We start from the raw sequence: 12,061 nt of genomic DNA, 5'->3' as shown, positions 1-12,061 counted from the left end.
TCTGTCATTTGCACCTCTATAACTGTCTGGTTTGGTTCTGCAACCCAACAAGAAAAACACAGACTTCAGAGGATAATTAGAACTGCAGAAAAAACAATGGCTACCAACCTGCCTTCCATGGAGGACCTGTATACTGCACGAGTCAAAAAGAGGGCTGTGAAAATATCTACAGACCCCTCACATCCTGGACATAAACTGTTTTGACTCCTACCCTCAAAACAACGCTATAGGGCACTGCACACCAGAACAACTAGATACAAGGACAATTTCCACCCCCCATGCCGTCACTCTGTTAAAGAACTCGTTCCCACAACACCATCAAACTATTTAGTAAGGCTGTATTACTATTCTTCTCATCCTTCCTATTACCTATCTCCTTTTCTACTTATGGCTATAACTTTGTTGTTTGTCTCTTTACAATTTATTTAGTTTTATTTAGTTTCCTAGTGTGATTTATGTTGATTGCTTATTTAGTATCCTACAACTTATCACTGTGTTGTATATTATGATTCATGATAAATGTATTTATGATGATGGTGATGATTTATCACTTATAGCTTTTATGTACACAGAGAGCTTAGGCACCAAAAACAAATTCCTTGTGTATCCAATCACACTTGACTAATAAAGAATTTTATTCTATTAAGGCCCACAATCAGTGGTGGGATTCAAATCATTTAACAACCGGTTCTCTGCCCTAATGGCCGGCTGGGTAGGCATGGCTCAGTGGTCATGTGACCGTGTGGGAGTCCCCAACTCAACGTCACTCAGGTCAATGGGTGCTTCGCCTTAGCTGTTACAATGTACTAAGGGTTAACCAGAGAGGCAGTTTCTGTAAGCAGGGAAACAAAGATTAGGCTAGAAATACCACCAGAATGTTTCCTTCCTGCCTTCCTTACAGGATTAGCCCTGTTAAGTGGGGGGGAAAACAAAATAAGATTTCTTCCAACAACCGATTCTCCAAACTGCTTAGAAAGTTAACAACCGGTTCTCCCGAATAGGTGCAAACTGGCTGAATCCCACCACTGCCCACAATAGCAATAGCACTAGACTTATAGCCCTAAGTGATTTACAGAGTCAGCCTCTTTTTCCCCCAACAATCTGGGTCCTCATTTTATCCACCTCGGAAGGATAGAAGGCTGAGTCAACTTTGAGCTGGTGAAATTTGAACTGCTGAACTGCAGCTAGCAGTCAGCTGAAGTAGCCTGCAATACTGCACTCTAACCACTGCACCACCACAGCTTTTAATAGCAATAGCCCTTATATCAGGGGTGTCAAACACAAGGCCCACGGGCCGAATCTGGCCCCCGATGTGCTCAGATCCAGGCAACAGTGTGCCCGGATCCAGCCCGTGGGGCCGTCCTGGAAAATGTAAGGGGCCGGCCCACATGGCTTCGGCCTGGTCTACCCAATGTGAAGAGGAAACATTGGGCCAGCGTGGTGTCAAACTGGCCATGCCCACCCAGTCAGCCACACCCACCCAGTTGGCCATGCAGGGCCGGCTACCCCAAGGTCAACCTCGATGTGGCCCTCGATGAAATTGAGTTTGACACCCCTGCCTTAGACTTACATATATCACTTCGTAGTGCTTTGCAGCCCTCTCTAAGCGGTTTACAATGTTAGCATATTGCCTCCAACAGTCTGAGTCCTTGTTTTACCAACTTTGGAAGGACGGAAGGCAGAGTCAACCTTAAGCCGGTCAGGATTGAACTCCTGGAGTGAGCAGCGAATTAGCCTGCAGAACTGCATTCTGACCACTGCGCCACCCCACCTCTCAATAAATAAATAAATGTTGAAAGGAATGGAAATTTCAACTGGAAACTGAAATGAAAATGGGTACGTCACATACAGTAGCAAGAACTGACAGCAGGTGGACCAAAGCGGTCATAGACTGGATCCCACTTGATCAAAAGCATCCCCAAAAGAATCCTAGAACAAGATGGAGTGATGACATCAGCAAGAGCCTTGGTGGCGCAGTGGTTAGAGTGCAGGCTACTTCTGCTGACTGCCGGCTGCCTGCAATTTGGCAGTTTGAATCTCACCTGGCTCAAGGTTGACTCAGCCTTCCCTCCTTCCGAGGTGGGTAAAAGGAGGACCCAGATTGTTGGGGGCAATATGTTGACTCTGTAAACCACTTAGAGAGGGCTGTAAAGCACTGTAAAGCGGTATAGAAGTATAAGGCACTATTTTTATTGCTATCGTGGGCCCAACTGGCAAAGAAAAGCTCAAAACCATACTGGTTGGAAACATGCACAAGAGGCCTCTATCCTGCAGTGGACAGACAACGGCTGGGATGATTGATGATGGTGATGTTGAGACTCTAGAAAGAGTGCAGAGAAGAGCAACAAAGATGATTAGGGGACTGGAGGCTAAAACATATAAAGAACAGTTCTGGATTTGGGTATGTCTAATTTAATGAAAAGGAAGACTAGGGGAGAGATGATAGTAGTATTCCAATATCTCAGGGGCTGCCACAAAGAGGAGGGAGTCAAGCTATTCTCCAAAGCACCTGAAGGACACCTGAAGGCAGGACAAGAAGCAATGGGTGGAAACTCATCAAGGAGAGAAGCAACCTAGAACTAAGAAGAAATTTCCTGACAGGGAGAACAATTAATCAGAGGAATGACTTGCCTCCAGAAGTTGTGAATTCTCCAACACTGGAAGTTTTTAAGAAGGGATTGGACAACCATTTGTCTGAAGTGGTGTAGGGTTTCCTGCCTGAGCAGGGGGTTGGACTAGAAGACCTCCAAGGTCCCTTCCAACTCTGTTATTCTATTCTATTCTATTCTATTCTATTCTATTCTATTCTATTCTATTCTATTCTATTCTATTCTATTCTATTCTATTGACTAAAAAGCAGGGACATAAGCTTGCTGACAAAGCTATGGTTTTCCCAGTAGTAAGGTATGGCTGTGAGAGTTGGACCATAAGGGAGGCTGAGCACCAAAGAATCAATTCTTTCAAATTGTGGTTTGGGAGAGAAGGCTCTTGAGCGTCCCTTGGACTGCAAGAGGATCCGATCAGTTGATCCTAAAAGAGATCAACCCTGACTGTCCTTTGGAAGGACAAATCCTGAAGCTGAAGCTCAAATACTTTGGCCACCAAAGGAGAAGAGGGGATTCCTTGGGAAAGACCCTGATGATGGGAAAGATGGAAGGAGAAGGCGACAGCAGAGGATGAGATGGTTGGGTAGGCTGATCAATGCAACGAACATGAATTTTGGAGGACTCTGGGAGACAGTGGAGGACCTGGGGGGAGGATGTCTGGTGTGCTGTGGTCCGTGGAGTTGAGAAGAGTCGGGCACGACTTGGCGACTGTACACCAATGACATAACGCTCCTCGTAACTGCATGCCATCACTTCCTGTGTAGATTCCTGCCCCTGGGAAGGCCACAGGCTCCCTGCTGAGTGGGGATCTTGAGCAAATCCACAGAGATCCCAGCAAAATTCCTCCTTTCACCGGGATCTTCATCAAATCTTTGGCCGTCGGAAACTATAGCAGCGATTTTACAAGGCTGCCGCGGTTGATATTACGCCGGCAAGTAACTAAGCTGATCCCAATTGCAACGAGCTTAGTCATAGTAAAATTGTAGGTCTTCCATTGAAGGCTCATTTCTGGATTGAAAATGCTGGGAAAGGTCCAGAAATATCTAGAAAAATTGTGATTTGAGTAGTGGGTGAAGAGGGGGGGTCTTCTCTAACTCCTTAAAGAGAGAGAGAGACAGAGACAGAGACAGAGAGAGACAGAGAGACAGAGAAAGGCAGAAGCAAACCCCCTTCTCCAATGACCTGGAATGACCAGGCAACTTCCCTGTCCACATTTCTCAAATCTCTGGTGACAGTGCCAACCTCACTTCAGAGCCATAAGTAGAAAGGTCAGCAGCTCTGCAGGAAGGAGACGGGGATCAAATTGCCCAGGACTCAGGTCCTTCGTACGATGTTAGTCAGGCTCTCATGATACTGTACGAGAGTCACTGCTCCTACACAGCAGCTGCTCTGAAAACAGGAAAAGTGTGAAAAAGAGACACGCGCGCACACACATGCAAAGCATTCGTTCTCTCAGGGGCAGTGAACCGTTTTGAGACTGTTTCTGGATTGGAGGAATCCACCCTGAGCAAGGGGGTAGCAAAACGACAATTTTGTGGTGAAATAGCAGAGGATCTCCTGCTTGAGCAGAGGATTGGACTAGAAGACCTCCAAGGTCTCTTCCAACTCTGTTATTTGGAGGAGGAGCAGAAGGAGGGGGGAGGAAGGTCTCCTGCTTGAGTAGGAAGTTGAACTAGAAGACCTCCAAGGTCCCTTCCAACTCTGTTATTTGGAGGGAGAGGAGGAGGAGGAGAAGGAGGAGGAGGAGGAGGAGGAGGAGGAGGAGGAGGAGGAGGAAGAGGGAAGGGTCTCCTGCTTGAGCAGGGGGTTGGACTAGAAAACCTTCAAGGTCTCTTCCAACTCTGTTATTTGGAGGAGGGGGTAGGAAGGTCTTCTGCTTGAATAGGAAGTTGGATTAGAAGACCTCCAAGGTCCATCCCAACTTTGTTATTTTGAGAAGATGGGGGAAGGGTCTCCTGCTTAAGCAGGGGGTTGGACTAGAAGATCTCCAAGGTCCCTTCCAACTCTGTTATTCGGAGGAGGAGGAGGAGGAGGAGGAGGAGAGATGGGTCTCCTGTTTGAGCAGGGGCTTGGACTATGAGACCTCAAAATCCCTTCGAACTCTGTGGTTCTGATGAAATCTCCATCTAGGCTGGAGGGAGGGGTTAAGAGAGGACCAAGTTTGGAGTCAATGCACAGCAAGAAGTGGCAAAAATCTGATCTCCCCAGAGCAGGGGTGAAATGCTCCCGGTTCAGACCGGATCAGCCGATCTGGTAGCGATGGTGGTGGGTGGTTTGGAGAACCAGTAGCAAAAATCCCTGGGGCCCCTGCCAATGCCCACTCAATGCCCATTCACCCGCTTCCCCGCTTGCTGCTTTTAAAAAATTATTTCAAAAGGTAAAAAAAAAAAGGCTCTGATGATCACAGCTGAGCCATGCGATCGTCAGAGCCTTTTTTTAACTTTTAAAAGCATTTTTTAACAACTTATTCGGCTGAATAGCTTGTAAAAAAATGCTTTTAAAAATAAAAAAAAAAGGATCGCGTGCCACAGCTGATCACACACACACCTGTGCTGTTCCATTTACCCCCATGCCTCCTTTTGGTGTGCACTGCTTGCGTGCACACCTTGCATTTGGTGCGTGGTGTGCATTGCACATGCAGCTCACGTGTGCAGCCAGCAAACCGGTAGTAAACCGGTTCAGATTTCACCACTGCCCCAAAGCCAGTGTTCCCCAACCTTTCCGGCTCTGTGGACCAGTGATGGTGATGGCAGTGATGGTGGTGGGAAGAGCGGATGGTTTCACATGCAAATGCAGCTTTGCGTGCTTGTGCTTCCTCCAAGGGGCACCAGGCTGTGGCCCAGGGGTTGGGGAACCTTGCTCTAAGCCAGCTTTTTCCAGTTAGTCCGACGAGATTCTTGTAACATAGTTGACTAGCAATAAATTTCCACCGAGACTCTTCCTGAAGGGGTTTTGGTTGCTTTCTGCTGGCAAACTTGTAAATTTAATAAAAAGGTTTCTTTTTAAAAGGTGAAAGAGAAGGATTATAATTGTGTTAGACTTTAAAAATTTAATGTATGAATATTAGTTTTTTGAACTATACCTTGTGTTTGCTCCGGGAAGTCTGGGGGGGAGGGGGGGTTTTGAGGGAGGGGGGAGGGGGGGAGAAAAACTTATTTCTTTTTGTAAAACTTTTCAAATAAAAAAAAAGGTTTCTTTAAGGAAATTCATAGATGGGGGGAGTGGCAGGGAAAAGTCAGTTCCTTCTTCGCAGGAAGACATCTGTGAGATCCCAGGAAGGAGAGCAGAATTGAGGCGAAACTAGAAGTTATTTTGGCAAAGCCGACAGAGTAATAAGTGTCAATTGTCCGACTAGGGAATCCAAAATAAGGAAACATTCCCGGGAGCTTTGAATTCCCAAAAGTAAAACTTGATTGGATACACCATTTTTGTAGTGAGGAATCAAAACCGGCTTTGGTTTTCCTGCACAAATGCTTGTTTAGTTAAACAATAGCTTCCCTTTCTCCCCACCGCTGGGTGATCACATTGTCCAGTTATGAGACATCCTTTCGTTATGGGAACAGTCCATCTCTTTCTCAAGCACCTGCAGTGGGGACCTTGATGGTTGCCAAGGCTCTCACGGCCCATGCACACGTTCTCAGCATTCTATTTCCCCCTTCCTTCTCCCCAGCTCATTGGCAAATTGAAAAGCCTTAATTATGAAAGAGGCAAAGCAGTTCAGTCTTGACAGATAAACAATTGGGGGATATCAAGTCAAAGTCAACCCTAAGCTTCTATCTACAACACACACACCCCAAAACCATTGCCACCAGATTGACATTATCCATGTCTCACACATCTTGGAGCACCTAAGGCAGCGGTTCTCAACCTGTGGGTCGCAACCCCATTGGGAGTCGAATGACGATTTGCCAGGGGTCGCCTAAAACCATCGGAAATATGGGAAGTATACTTGCGAGTCGAAGAATCGCGCTCCAATGGTTGACTCCACAAGCCAGCTGCAGGCTCTTCAAATCGCTAGCCGAATTCGGCTTCAGGCGTGATGAATTAAAAAAGAGAAAAATCTTTGCTCTGATGTCTCCCTCTCAAGCCAGCTGCAATCACTCCCAATCGCTAGCCTAATCTGGCTTCAGGCGCGATAAACTTAATAGGGGAGGAGTCTCCGCTTTAATGCCTCCGTCCTCAAGGCCACGGCTTCAGGCGCGATAAATTCAAAACAAAAATAATTTTACAGTTGGGGTCGCCACATCGTGGGGAATTGTATTAAAGGGGTCGCAGCACTATAAAGGTTGAGAACTACTGACCTAAGGTGACTTAGGTAAAAATATTGGTTCTGCGCAGGAAGTACGTTTTCCCCAGAAGGACTGTCTTCAACACAGAAGATTGGCTCGTGGTTAATTTGATAACTGGCTACCGAGGAAACCCCCATTTGCTTTGTGGATCTGCTGCACCTCAACCCAACCATGCAGGCTACATTCAAGCCATACTGAAGGCCAAACAAGTGATTCAAGGTCATGTTCAACACACACACACATACAGACAAGAGGACTGAGATGGGAGATGTCCAAAAGAGAGGATTCTTTTCTGTGAAAAGAAGGAACAGCATAACGATCAACAAGATAAATTTAAGGTAGATTCAGATGGAATGCAGGTAGTTTTCAGAATTTAGAATAACAGAGTTGGAAGGGACCTTGGAGGTCTTCTAGTCCAACCCCTGCTCAGGCAGGAAGCCCTATAAAATTCCAGATAAATAGCAATAGCGTGTAGACTTCTATACCGCTTCACAGTCCTTTACAGCCCCTCTCTAAGCGGTTTACAGAGTCAGCGTCTTTACAGCCCCCCAACAATCTGGGTCCTCTTTTTACCCACTTCGGAAGGACGGAAAGCTGAGTCAACCTTAAGCCTGATGAGATTCAAATTGCCAAATTGCAGGCAGCCAGCAGTCAGCAGAAGTAGCCTGAAGTACTGCACTCTAACCACTGCGCCACCATGGCTCAAGAAAGGAATAGTAATCGCACTTAGACTTACATACCGCTTCACAGGGCTTTACAGCCCTCTCTGAGCAATTTACAGAGTCAGCCTATCGCCCCCCTAACAATCTGGGTCCTCATTTTACCCACCTCGGAAGGACGGAAGGCTGAATCGGTGCGATTTGAACTGCCGAACTGCAGCTAGCAGTCAGCTGAAATAGCCTGCAGTACTGCACTCTAACCCCTGCGCCACCTCGGCTCGGTGTTGAAATAGCTGTTTAATCTCTTCTTGAAGACCTCCAGTGATGGAACATCCACAACTTCTGAAGGCAACATGTTCCACTGGTTCATGCCATCACTCGGCTAAACAACTAATTCCCACCACACTGTCTAATGCCCTTGGACGTCAAACCACCCGATGGGGCTGTATTACCTATTATGCTTCTCATCTTTTTTTCTACCTATTCCTTTAGCATCTTGTGACTATCGCTTTGTTGGTTGTATCTTGTGATTTATATCGATTGTTGTTATTTAGTATCTTACGACTATTGCCGAGTGTTGTCTCTTATGATGTATGATGTAGGGTCTCTGGTGGCTCAGCAGACTAAGTCTGTCTGTTATTAACAGCAGCTGCTTGCAATTACTTCAGGTTCGAGTCCCACCAGGCCCAAGGTTGACTCAGCCTTCCATCCTTTACAAGGTAGGTAAAATGAGGACCCAGATTGTTGGGGGCAATAAGTTGACTTTGTATATAATATACAAATGGATGAAGACTATTGCTTGACACAGTGTAAGCCGCCCTGAGTCTTCGGAGAAGGGCGGGATATAAATGCAAATTTTAAAAAAATGACAATTGTATTTTATGATCATGATTTGTCACTTGTTGCTTGTAGACACAGTGAAAGCGTCTTCACCGGAGACAAATTCCTTGTGTGTCCAATCACACTTGACCAATAATAAATTCTATTCCATTCCATTGTCTTGCATTCCATTCAAATTCCAATTTCCTACTCTATTTTATTCTATTCTATTTTATTTTCTACTCTATTCTATCTACATTCTAATCTAATCTAATCATATATTCAATTCAATTCTTATTATTATTCAATTCAATTCACAGGACCGCCTGCTGTCACCATTTGCCTCCCATCGACCCGTGCGCTCCCATAGGGAGGGCCTCCTCAGGGTGCCATCAGCCAAACAATGTCGGCTGGCGACCCCCAGGGGGAGAGCCTTCTCTGTGGGGGCACCTACCCTCTGGAATGAGCTTCCCCCAGGACTTCGACAGCTCCCTGACCTCCGGACCTTCCGTCGCGAGCTGAAGACGTACTTATTCTTCTGTGCAGGACTGGCATAAAATTAGAAACTATTAGTAATTTTAATGGGGTTTTCTATGGTTTTAATATGTATTTTAATTAATGGGCCAAATTGAATAGGTTTTTTAAAATTGGTTTTTAGCTGTATATTGTATGTTTTTTATTGTGTTTTTTACCTGGCTGTAAACCGCCCTGAGTCCTTCCGGAGAAGGGTGGTATAGAAATTAAATTATTCTATTCTATTATTTTATTCTAATTCAATTCAATTTCTATATGCCAGATGTTGGAAACAATGGCTGGGCAGCCATTAGATCTCCCCGAGCAGGCTATCTCTTGATTAGGGCTGCATTCAGATCTCCCAGCTGAGCACCTGTTCCTACTGATGGCTGTCTTAACAAATTACTTGCTCAAGGAAACAATGGCTGTAGCCTTTCCAAGAAGCAACTGTCCCTCTGGGTCCCTGCGTCCTTCCTGAAAGCCACATTCTCGTGCCACTTCTGGTCCCTGAGCCACCCAAAAGCCTGCCAGGCAAATTGAGTTGCTGCTTTGACCCCCGAGCGCCAAGGGGCAGCCTCCTTACCGTTTAAGGAGAGACACGCTGAGCCTCACCTGCCAGCACCCATTGCTCTTCGGAACAAGTGAGCAGAGCTGAGAGAACGGAGCCCCTGCCTGAGATACCTGCCTTACAGGTGACTAACAGGTGGCAGTTCTCAAAAGTTCTCTGCACCTGCTACTAGTCGGTCGGGCTATTTCTGAACACCCGTCTTGGACTCTCTGGAAAGGGAGCACCAGTGTCCCAAAATAGCCCAGCTGATAGATTGCAAGCATGGGTTTGAAACTGACCTTCTGCGCAGAGCAAATGCTTATTGCAAACGCTCTCTCAGCCTTGTCCCTCTTATAAGCCATGTATGCTTTGTGGATTATTTATCTATTTATTAAATTTGCTGACCTTATAAGCCTGCCCCGCTCACCGAGAAAGTGACTCTGAGCAGCTTACAGACAGATGATTAAATATATATACCGTGATCTGGATGACAGAGAATCTCCATAGACATTCCACGGTTTTGACATCAACACTTTCACAGGATTTTCTGTTTTTAATGCTTTAGATAGATGAGATAGATAGATAGACAGATTAGCTAGATAGATATAAATAGATGATAGATATAGATAGATGATATAAATAGGGATAGATAGATAGATAGATAGATAGATAGATAGATAGATAGATAGATAGATAGATAGATAGATAGATAGATAGATAGAGAATAGAATAGAATAGAATAGAATAGAATAGAATAGAATTTTTTATTGGCCAAGTGTGATTGGACACACAAGGAATTTGTCTTGGTGCATATGCTCTCAGTGTACATAAAAGAAAAGATACGTTCATCAAGGTACAACATTTACAACACAATTGATGATCAATATATCAATATAAATCGATATTATATATAAATATCTATTTATATTTATATAAATATATTTATATTTATAATAATATTTATATTATTATATAAATCGAGATAAATAGATAGATGATAGATATAAATAGATGATAGATAGATAGATAGATAGATAGATAGATATAGATAGATAGATAGATAGATAGATAGATATAAATAGATGATAGATTGATATAGATGATATTGAGATAAATAGGGATAGATAGATAGATAGATAGATAGATAGATAGATAGATAGAAAGATAGATAGATAGATAGATATAAATAGATGATAGATTGATATAGATAGATGATATTGATATAAATAGGGATAGATAGATAGATAGATAGATAGATAGATAGATAGATAGATAGATAGAGATAGAATAGAATAGAATAGAATAGAATTTTATTGGCCAAGTGTGATTGGACACACAAGGAATTTGTCTTGGTGCATATGCTCTCAGTGTACATAAAAGAAAAGATACGTTCATCAAGGTACAACATTTACAACACAATTGATGATCAATATATCAATATAAATCGATATTATATATAAATATCTATTTATATTTATATAAATATATTTATATTTATAATAATATTTATATTATTATATAAATCGAGATAAATAGATAGATGATAGATATAAATAGATGATAGATAGATAGATAGATAGATAGATAGATAGATAGATATAGATAGATAGATAGATAGATAGATAGATATAAATAGATGATAGATTGATATAGATGATATTGAGATAAATAGGGATAGATAGATAGATAGATAGATAGATAGATAGATAGATAGATAGATAGATAGATAGATATAAATAGATGATAGATTGATATAGATAGATGATATTGAGATAAATAGGGATAGATAGATAGATAGATAGATAGATAGATAGATAGATAGATAGATATAGAGATAAATAGATAGATAGATATAAATAGATGATAGATAGATAGATAGATAGATAGATAGATAGATAGATAGATAGATAGATAGATAGATAGATAGAAATAGATGATAGATTGATATAGATAGATGATATAGAGATAAATAGGGATAGATAGATAGATAGATGATAGATAGATAGATAGATAGATAGATAGATAGATAGATAGATATAAAGATAGAGATAAATAGATGATAGATATAGATAGATAGATGATAGATAGAGAGATGATAGATATAAATAGATAGATAGATAGATAGATAGATAGATAGATAGATAGATAGATAGATAGATAGATAGAAAGAAAGAAAGAAAGAAAGAAAAACCCTAAGAGAGAGAGAGAGAAAATTAAAAAGCAGAAATCCTTTGAAAGTGTTGACGTCAAACTGTGGAATGTCTGTGGAGATTCTCAGTCATCCAGGTCCTGGTTGTTCCAAAGGGGCTTTTTCAGGAGGCAACTGGACTTTTCTGATTTTCCTTTGAAGACATTTCGCTTCTCATCCAAGAAGCTGCTTCAGCTCTTGGAATGAAGCATCTTGGATGAGAAGCAAAACGTCTTCAAAGAAAAGTCAGAAAGTCCAGTTGCCTCTTGAAAAAGCACCTTTGGGACAACCAGGACCTGGATGACTGAGAATCTCCACAGACATTCAGCAAGAACGGGTCTGTGTGGCTCAGACTGCTAAGACAGTCTGTTATTAACAGCAGCTGCTTGCAATTACTGCAGGTTCAAGTCCCACCAGGCCCAAGGTTGACTCAGCCTTCC

The sequence above is a fragment of the Ahaetulla prasina genome, chromosome 1, assembly GCF_028640845.1.
Source record: "Ahaetulla prasina isolate Xishuangbanna chromosome 1, ASM2864084v1, whole genome shotgun sequence".
NCBI classification, from domain to species: Eukaryota; Metazoa; Chordata; class Lepidosauria; order Squamata; family Colubridae; genus Ahaetulla; species Ahaetulla prasina.
Note: the sequence above shows the minus strand (reverse complement) of the source record.